A 9,712-nucleotide genomic window follows, 5' to 3' on the forward strand; every position below is an offset into this window, starting at 1 on the left:
AGCCACCGCGCCCGGCCAAGTGGTACTATTTTAATGTACGTGGGCTAATGTGGAGAAAGCTGAGGAGGAATTAGTATAAAAATGACACATATGTGCCAATTGAAGGCGAAGTGAACTTTGGTGAATGATGATTTCTTAATGATCCGGCTAAACAAACAGGAAGATTGAGTTTGTGATACCAAAACTGCACAAAACTGAAGACTTGGAGTTGCATTGCGGTCAGCAACTATGTTTTCTTAAATCAGTGTAGAATTTGGATTTCATTGGTTTAGTAATTTTCTTAATATTAAATTTGTAAATCAGTTTTGATTTTGTAATTGTTTTCTAAGAATAACAAGGCTGAGCTCAGTGGCTCACGCCTGTAATCCCAGTGCTTTGGGAGACCGAGGCAGGTGGATCACCTGAGGTCAGAAGTTTGAGACCAGCCTGATCAACATGGAGAAATCCAGCCGCTGCTAGAAATACAAAATTAGCTGGGCGTGGTGGCACATGCCAGTAATTCCAGCTACTGAGGCTGGAGAATCGCTTGAATCTCCAAGGCAGAAGTTGTAGTGAGCTGAGGTTGCACCATTGCGCTTCAGCCTGGGCAGCAGGAGTGAAACTTCGTCTCAAGAAAAAATAAAAATAAATAAAAAATAAGAAGCTTATATATAGTTACAAAATAAAAATAAAAAATAAGAAGCTTATATAACATTTGCAGAGATATAAGTACCATTATCTTAAAATGATATCAGTTTATTCAATGAGGAATTTTTCTGTGTCACTTCTTAACCTATTCTCTATTTCTTTTCTGGCTATATGAGTCAGAATGAGTGAAAATTTTCTTCATTAAAGTAGGTCCGTATATTACTTACATTTAGAAAACACAGCCCTGGAACATACATTTGGGCTTATGGTTTGCCTTTACAGGTGAAGTATGTCAACCATTTAAATTGTCAAGACAAAGGGGACACTCATACATTTCATATTCTAAGAGTTCAGCCTGCTCATCTGTCAAGTTGTAAATGTCTAATATATGCAAGAAAAGCATTTTATTTATTACCTATTTGTTTGTGGCACTGAACAAGCTTATTTACTATGGGATGTAACCAGGCAGCCTCTCCTTTCCAGGGTATAAAACAAAGTAATTGAACCTAGATTTTGAAAATACGTATTGTAGAAAAAATTCTTCATATATTTCAATTTTGTTTTTAATCCATTCTAATTTCAATAACAGGTAAAGTCAGAAGACATAATATATCCTTGTGGTAGCTTAACAGGCAAATAAAATCAGCACATCGGTCACCACTGGGATGGTATTATTTTTAGCAAGGCTGATATGGTTTAGTGGGACTCTCTTATTACATTAATTGGCCACCAGTTCTGCAAAGCGTAATTAGCACCACTATTCATATCTCAGCCCATGTGCAAATTTGGCAGCACTGTCAGCAAACACACCTGTTTTCCAAGCCTAGGATAACAACTGAGCAACAACTGACTGATATCCTGAATTATATTAAATATATTTAGAAGTAAGTCTGACATGTGTTCAAAGGAGACAGTATTGGAATTTTTTTCTTGTGCTCATAACCATAATAAAGAAATATGTAATTTCCTGTGAGTCTCACAAATTATTAACTGAGTCATCTTATAAACTATCCTGAGATATTCATCCCATTATCTCCATTGTATAGATTTGGAGATGGAGACACAATGGGAACAAGGGTCAGGATGTAGTGTCTTAAGCTGTAAGACGCTGCAGCTTATCACATTCTTAAAGTTTCCTCCTTGTGAATAAAGCCTCATAATAAATGCTTCCAGCAAGTAGTGGGAGTGTGCATGACAATTTAAGAATGACCAGTTTTAGAACAGGAAAATTCAATGGAAAATGTTGGATTAGTGTTTATATAAATTTTTTAAATGAAAAAAGCTATTAAAAGTAGGTATCTAGCACAAATAAAAGAATTCAAGTTAATGCCAAATACAAAAAATGCTAAATTTAAAAATTACAGGATTCTATCTCACCTTTTGACTCCTAAGCACACCGTCTCAGTCTCTCAGCCAGTTCCCATGCTTACATATCATGTCAATTGGTCAACAAGTGACAGAGTCTTGAATACACATTTTTTTCTGGTTTCTCAAAGCAGCCTATTTCCACTTAGCCGCAGTCTCTCTTCTGGAAGCACATTCAAGTAATTGTACTTTCTTGATCCCTCATCTGTTTCATACTAAACAAATTGCAACAGTTTCCAAGCTACCCACTCTATTCCTTTACACCAACTCTGCATGATTCAGGAGTCTGCTTTTCCAAGCTGGGGGCACATTTTATTTTCAATCATAACCAGCAATATGTCCCTAAAATCATGATGAATCAGTCATATAATCCACCAGCTCCTTATTCAGTGTGAATTAAGTAATGTCAAGTCCCACTCCTGCTCCAAAATGTCAAAAAAAAGACACTGTCTTTTTTATCTACTGCCTTAGTGCCAGAAACATTATCAATAGTCCTAACTTATAGAATGAAGCATTTTATGTTTTACCCTGAATGCTCCTATTAACATTATAAATTATGAAAGCAACACATTAATCCATTGATTATTAAATTTTTATTTTCTATTTATATACTTATTTTGATATAGGTCTCACTCTGTCACTCAGACTGGAGAGCGGTGGCACAATCACAGCTCACTGCAGCCTTGACCTCCCAGACTCAAACAATCCTCCAACCCCAGCCTTCTGACTAGTTGGGACCACAGGCACACACCACCATGCCCAGCTAATTTTTTTTATTTTTTACAGAGACAGGGTCTTGCCATGTTGCCCAAGCTAGTCTCAAGCCATCCTCCCACATTGGCCTCCCAAAGTGCTGGGATTACAGGCATGAGCCATCACACCTGGACCGAATATTAAATAGAAGTGTGCAATAGAATCATGAAAATGCACACATTGAGCCTCCCCTTCCAGAACATGTGATTCAGGAGGGGAATCCAGAAATAAGTGTGCTTTGGAAAATCATTTTAGGCCTAATGTTCATCCTAGCTTCAGAGCCACTGCAGTAATCCCTCATTAAGTATCCAAACACAATAGAATGAATTCATTCTTTTTAAGTGCCATGAAATAATAGGACAAGGTAAGTTGGATGGTGAGATAGCAGTTAGCAAAGCAAAAAAGTAGGCCAGAACAGTTTGCTTAGGGAAAAACTCTGGAGTTCAGGGAACAAAATAAAGAAACTGAATACTGGGAAGCGTGAGGGGAACTAGAATAGGAAGAACAAAAGCCTTGAAACTACTATTAGGTTTCTATTAATAACTTATGCTGAGGTGGGCATCAGTGTTGAAAATTTCCAGCTTTAAAAGTTCTTTAAAACTGTGAAAAATAGCACTTTCTCAAAAAAGTTTAACATAGTATTACGAAATCATCCATCAATTCCATTCCTAGATATGCACCCAAGAAAACTGAGCACTGGTGTTCAACTACTTGCCAGTGAATGTTCATCATAGCCCTGTCCACAATAACCAAAGGATGGAAACAACTGAAATACCCATCATTGATGAATGGATAAAATGTGGTACATCCATACAATGGGATATTAGCAGTAAAAAGGCATGAAATACTGACAGATGGTACAACAGGCATGAACCCTAAAAACATGTTAGGTAAAAGAAGCCAGATATAGAAGGCCACATATTGTGTGGTTCCGTTTCTATGAAATATCTTTTATAATCAAATCCATAGACACAGAAACCAGGTTGGTGGTTTCCAGAGGCTGGGAAGGGTGATGGCTCACACAGGAATGGGAAGTGGTATTAATAGGTATGGGGTTTTATATATAAGTAAATAAATAATTAAAATTTAATAGTTTCGATATAGGGTCTCACTCTGTCCCTCAGACTGGAATGTGGTGGCACAATCACAGCTGATTGCAGTCTTACCTCCCAGGCTCAAGTAATCCCTCCACCTCAGCCTCCTTACTAGCTGGGACCACAGCCACACACCACCATGCCCAGCTAATTTTTATATTTTTTATAGAAACAGGGTCTCACCATGTAGCCTAGACTGGTCTTGTATTTCTGGGCTCAAGCCATCCTCCTACCATGGCCTCCCAAAGTGCTAGAATTACAAGCATCAGCCATCACACCTGGACTGATTATTAAATAGAAGTGTGCAAAAGAATCATGCCACAACAGGCATGAATCCTAAAAACATGTTAGGATGTTGGAAAAAAATCATTTTAGGATGAAAAAAATTCAGAACTAGATAGTGCTGATGGTTGGACATCATCTTGAATACACTTAATGTCACTGGACTGAACACTTAAAATAGCTCAAAAGGTAAATTTCATGATTCATATATTTTGTCAGAAATGTTTGAAGTGCTTTACAGGTATGCGTTTTTTATTCCAACTCAGCCCCCTCACTCAGGAACCTTGAAGAAATTTCCTCACGAGTGAGCTTCCCATGGGCCTCCTGGTGCTTCTGCAGACACCTCTCCCTTCCAGGTTGAGTGTACAGACAGGGCTGAGCAGGTGTGAACAGGAAAGACTGCTCAAGGGTAGATCTCAATTTACCCTGTACCCTGGATGAGGAGATGGGTGGAGGAAAGCTCTAAGAACGTCTGAACAGTGTGGCTCCCTAAATGTCACTGGGCTTTATGTGATTAAATTTCCCCCACACTCTGGAAACTTCAGGGATTGGCAGGCAGTGACTGCAGCATGCACTCTGCAATTTAAACCCAACACAACAGAAAGGAGAATTCCAAAGCAGACAAAATGCCAAAGAAAATTGCCCTGTAAGCATGCACTGTCTATATCCTTACAGAGTCAGCACGAAAACAGAAGTGCTCATTCTCCTTCATGCCACCCAGCTCTGCCTTACTTGTCCACTTGTCTACAATGCAGAAATGTGAAACAAAAATAAAGGAAACTATTTTCTAAGAATTCAGAGAATTCCCTACCTACCTAATGGCTGCCCTCCAAAACATTCAATTATGAGACTTGAACAATGTAGAAAAATGTTTTTCCAATGGGAATCTATCTTCTGATTATAGATACAGACAGTCCCTCATTCCATTTTTCTGTGGCTGCTCTTTATGGGTTTACAGCAGCCAAGTCTTTGATTCATACTTCATCACAGCTGATTGTCTAAGTTATCCAAACAGAACAGGGACAAACAGAATGCACTGCTTAAGTGCACATGTGATTGGACATAATCAAAAGGAAACTTAAAAACCTGTAAGCAGAATTCAAGTTTTGTAAATATATTTTAAGTGTTGAATGAAAGGTAATTCAGCAAGTTTATAAAGATTATTTTAGGGTGCCAAGATTATTGGTTATATGTGGTAATTTTTCCTTTTCTTATATATTCCTGTATTTTCTGCAGTAAGTACATATTTGTCATTTTTAATGTAATAAATTTTTTAAAGAACAATGTTATTTTTGGCCAAATGTTAAGCACACGTCTATGAGAACTCAACTGAATTATTATTGTTACTGTTCTTTTCCATATAATCTTCGTCTGTCCCCAGTTGGCTCACATTTTTCTGCCTATCGGGGTCTCTATTGTGGATTCTTAACTTTCTACATATTTTCCATTTTTTATCTTTGATAAATATCAGGTGATTTTTTTCAAAGATGCTAGAGTCAATAGAGTAATCTGTAGATTTAAAACATAGTGATTTGGAAATGGAACAAAGTCCAATGAGAGATATCTTCATTGAGAATTTTCCTTTACATATACTTACAGAAGAGTACAAATAAGTGTACAGTTAAATCAGAAAATGGGCACACCTATGTAATTGAGACTCAGGTTATGAAATAGACCATGTCCAATACACAAAGGCCTTCAACATGCCTGCTCCAATTCCCAGCTCCTGCCTTCTCCCCCAAATTAACCACTATCCTAATCTCTGACACTATAGGCCAGGATTGCATATTTCTAAACTTTATATAGCTTCTTTCACACAATATAATGTTTGTCAAGTTTGTCTGTGTTGTAACAGTACTTTTTTCATTGTTTTATAATGTCCCTCTGTACACATATAGCACAGTTTATCTGTTCTACTCTTGGTGGATATCTGGATTGTCTCCAGTTTGGAACTATTATAAATCAGGCCACTATGACCAATTTTATATGATTTTTAGAGGACTGTATGTATGCTTCTCTTGCCAACTTCTGTTGCCCAATTCATACCTTGGTGTGACTTATTGGGTCACAGGATATGTGAATGTTCAGCCCACATAGATATTGCCAAACAGTATTCTAAAGTGGTTGAACCAATTTATACTCTCACCAATTCTGTAAGAAATTTCCAGTTGCTCCCCACTCTTACCAACTGTTGATATTTTCCAACTTTTTAACGTTAGCCATTTTATCAGATATATAGTATATGGTTGTGATTTAAATTTGCATTTCTATGGCAAATTATAATGAGATTGTTAACCTTTTCATATGTTTCTTGGCTATTCTGGTGAATAGCCAGAATAGCCAAGAAACATATGAAAAATATTTTCATATGTTTTCATGAACAGTGCCTGTTCATGAAACATTTCATGTTTAAATAAATAGTGCCATTCAAGTTTCATGTTTAAATGAACAGTGCCTGTTCAAGTATTTTGCCCACTTTTCTATTTGATTGTCTATTTTTTGTGTGTTTTAAAATACATTCTGGATACAACTCTTTTAACAGTGATATGCATTACAAATGTATTTGTTCTTCTAGATATGTGCTTCTGCCAAGGTACAGGAAAGGTCTTCTTAATGCATCAAGGATGGAGATAATCAGAAATGAAATGCAGTCCCTGTGGTGGAAGATCTATTTTCAGGTTATTTATTTTTAAGATTTGGTACTTCAGAATCCCAAATGACAGCCTGGAGTGACTACTAAGACCCTTTCTCCTTGACAGGTCTTTAATTTCAATTATTTCATCCTAGCCTCATAAGAGTATTTAAATCTCTGCTCAGCTTCTTAACTTCACCATTACTAATTGCAAATCAGCAAATTTCTCTACTGGAAAAGTCACATAGGGCCAAATGTCCTCTCTGTCCTTCCTTACTTTCTTGGAATCTTGGCCTGCAAGCCCTCACTGCTGTTTTTTTGTTTGTGGGTGGTTGTTTGTTTGTTTTGTAGGTTTTTTGTAGCTTTACAATATTTTATAACTTCAAACAGATGAATACACACACACAAACATATATGCATGTCTATGTAACATGTATGTATATATGAAGATTGTCTATAACAAGCTTGTTAGCCATGGTTTAGAAACAGAACTTCCAACCAAACCTTTTGGTGGTTTTGTTTATTTGGTTTTTTTTTGAGACAGGTTTTCATTCTGTCACCAGGGTGAAATGCAGTGGCACAATCATAGCTCACTGCAGCCTTGACCTCCTGGGCTCAAGTGATTCTTCTACCTCAGCCTCTTCAGTAGCTAGAACTACAGGCACATGCCACCACACTCGGCTAATTTATTTGATTTTTAATAGAGACAAGATCTCAGTATATTGCCCAGGCTGTTCTTGAAATCCTGGGCTCAAGCAATCCTCATACATTGACTTCCCAAAGTGCTGGGATTAGAGGTATGAGCCACTGTACCCAGCCCAAACTTTTCTTCAATATTGTACCTCTTTCTAATGAGCTGGTACACTTGTTACCATTATATGATGAGAGTTACATGATGTACTGTGTTTTACTCTGAGCCTACATGTTGAAAATCAGAGCTTAATATCCGTAGCTTTTTCAGCTTAGAATTTCATGATTTATTTTTCTCCCTATCTTTCTCCCCTTTTTTCACATTTTTAACCTATTACCCTTATATTTCACTTTTCAAAATCTTGTTTTACTAATACTGTTTAAGCCGCCTCAATTCATTTTGGCTATAGCTAGGGTAGATGGATGAACAGATGGATGGATAGGTAACTACATAGATATACCAGGTTTTCAAATGCCAAATCAGTCAAAATTTTATTATTGAAAACATCTAACAAAATCAAGTCCACAAACAAAAGCATCCAACAGGATGGTCTTGCTATAAAAAAAAAAAAAATCTCAATTTACCATAAGAGAAGAAAAAAATATTTTTAAACCACTATTCCTGGCTCAGAGGTGATATAGAAAGACCTCTACCTGTACCATTCACCAGTACCTGTGGCGAGCAGGTGAAAGAAAGCCAGGATAGGAAACCTGGATGTCTAATCCTAATATATAAGAAATGGCTCAACTCCAGACAGCGGACTTTCAAAGACTTTCTAGATAGAAAGTCCTTAATTCTCTCAACTGCAAAAGCTTCTGGATTTCTTCAAACTTCTATTACATTCAAATTAAAATTTCACTGAGATACTATTTATTACCTATACTAGTAGAAATGCAAAATGATACAACTTTATTGGAGAACCATTACAAATATACATGATGAACATTGATTCTCAATAAAATACCGGCAAACTGAATCCAACAGCACATGAAAAAGCTTATCCATCACTAACGAGTCAGCTTCATCCCTGGGATGCAAGGCTGGTTTAAAATACCCAAATCTATAAATGTAATCCATCACGTACACAGAACCAAAGACAAAAACCACATGATTATCTCAATAGATGCAGAGAAGGCCTTAAACAAAATTCAACAGCTCTTTATTTTTTTTAATATATATTTTACTGCACTTGAAGGTCTGGGGTATGTATGCAGAACATGCAGGATTGTTGCATAGGTATCTACACGGCAATGTGGTTTGCTGCCTCTATCTCCCCATCACCTGTATCTGGCATTTCTCCCCAACTTCCCTACCCCCTGCTGTCCCTCCCCCACTTCCCCCCAACAGACCCCAGTGTGTGATGCTCCCCTCCCTGTGTCCATGTGTTCTTATTGTTCAACAACCACTTATAAGTGAGAACATGTGGTGTTTGATTTTTTGTTCTTGTGTCAGTTTGCTGAGAATGATGGTTTCCATTATTGAAAGTTTTTAAGCATAGAGTTTTAATATAAAACGTTAGTATAAATGGCTGTTTACCTCTCAATAAACTAGGTATCAATGGAACAAATCTCAAAATAATAGCTATTTACAACAAACCCACAGCCAATATCACACTGAATGGGCAAAAACTGGAAGCATTCCCTTTGAAATCTGGCACAAGACAAGAATGCCCTCTCTCACCACTCCTATTCAATATAGTATTGGAAGTTTTGGCCAGGGCAGTCAGGCAAGAAAAAGAAATAAAGGGTATTTAATTAGGAAAGCAGTAAGTCAAATTGTCTCTATTTGCAGATGACATGATTGTATATTTAGAAGACCCCATTGTCTCTGCCCAAAATCTTTCTAAGCTGATAAGCAACTTCAGCAAAGTCTCAGGATACAAAATCAGTGTGCAGAAATCACAAGCATTCCTATACACCATTAACAGATAAACGGAGAGTCAAATCATGAGTGAACCCCCATTCACAATTGCTACAAACATAATAACATACCTAGGAATACAACTTACAAGGGATGTGAAGGACCTCTTCAAGGATAACTACAAACCACTGCTCAAGGAAATGAGAGAGGACACAAACAAAAGGAAACATTTCATGCTCATGGTTAGGAAGAATCAGTATTGTGAAAATGGCCATGCTAATCAAGCTACTATTGACTTTCTTCACAGAATTTGGAAAAAAGCACCTTAAATTTCATATGGAGCCAAAAAAAGAGCCCACATAACCAAGACAAACCTAAGGAAACAACAAAGCTGGAGGCATCACACTA

Source organism: Cebus imitator, unplaced genomic scaffold (genome assembly GCF_001604975.1).
Source record: "Cebus imitator isolate Cc_AM_T3 unplaced genomic scaffold, Cebus_imitator-1.0 Scaffold269, whole genome shotgun sequence".
In the NCBI taxonomy this organism is placed as follows: Eukaryota; Metazoa; Chordata; class Mammalia; order Primates; family Cebidae; genus Cebus; species Cebus imitator.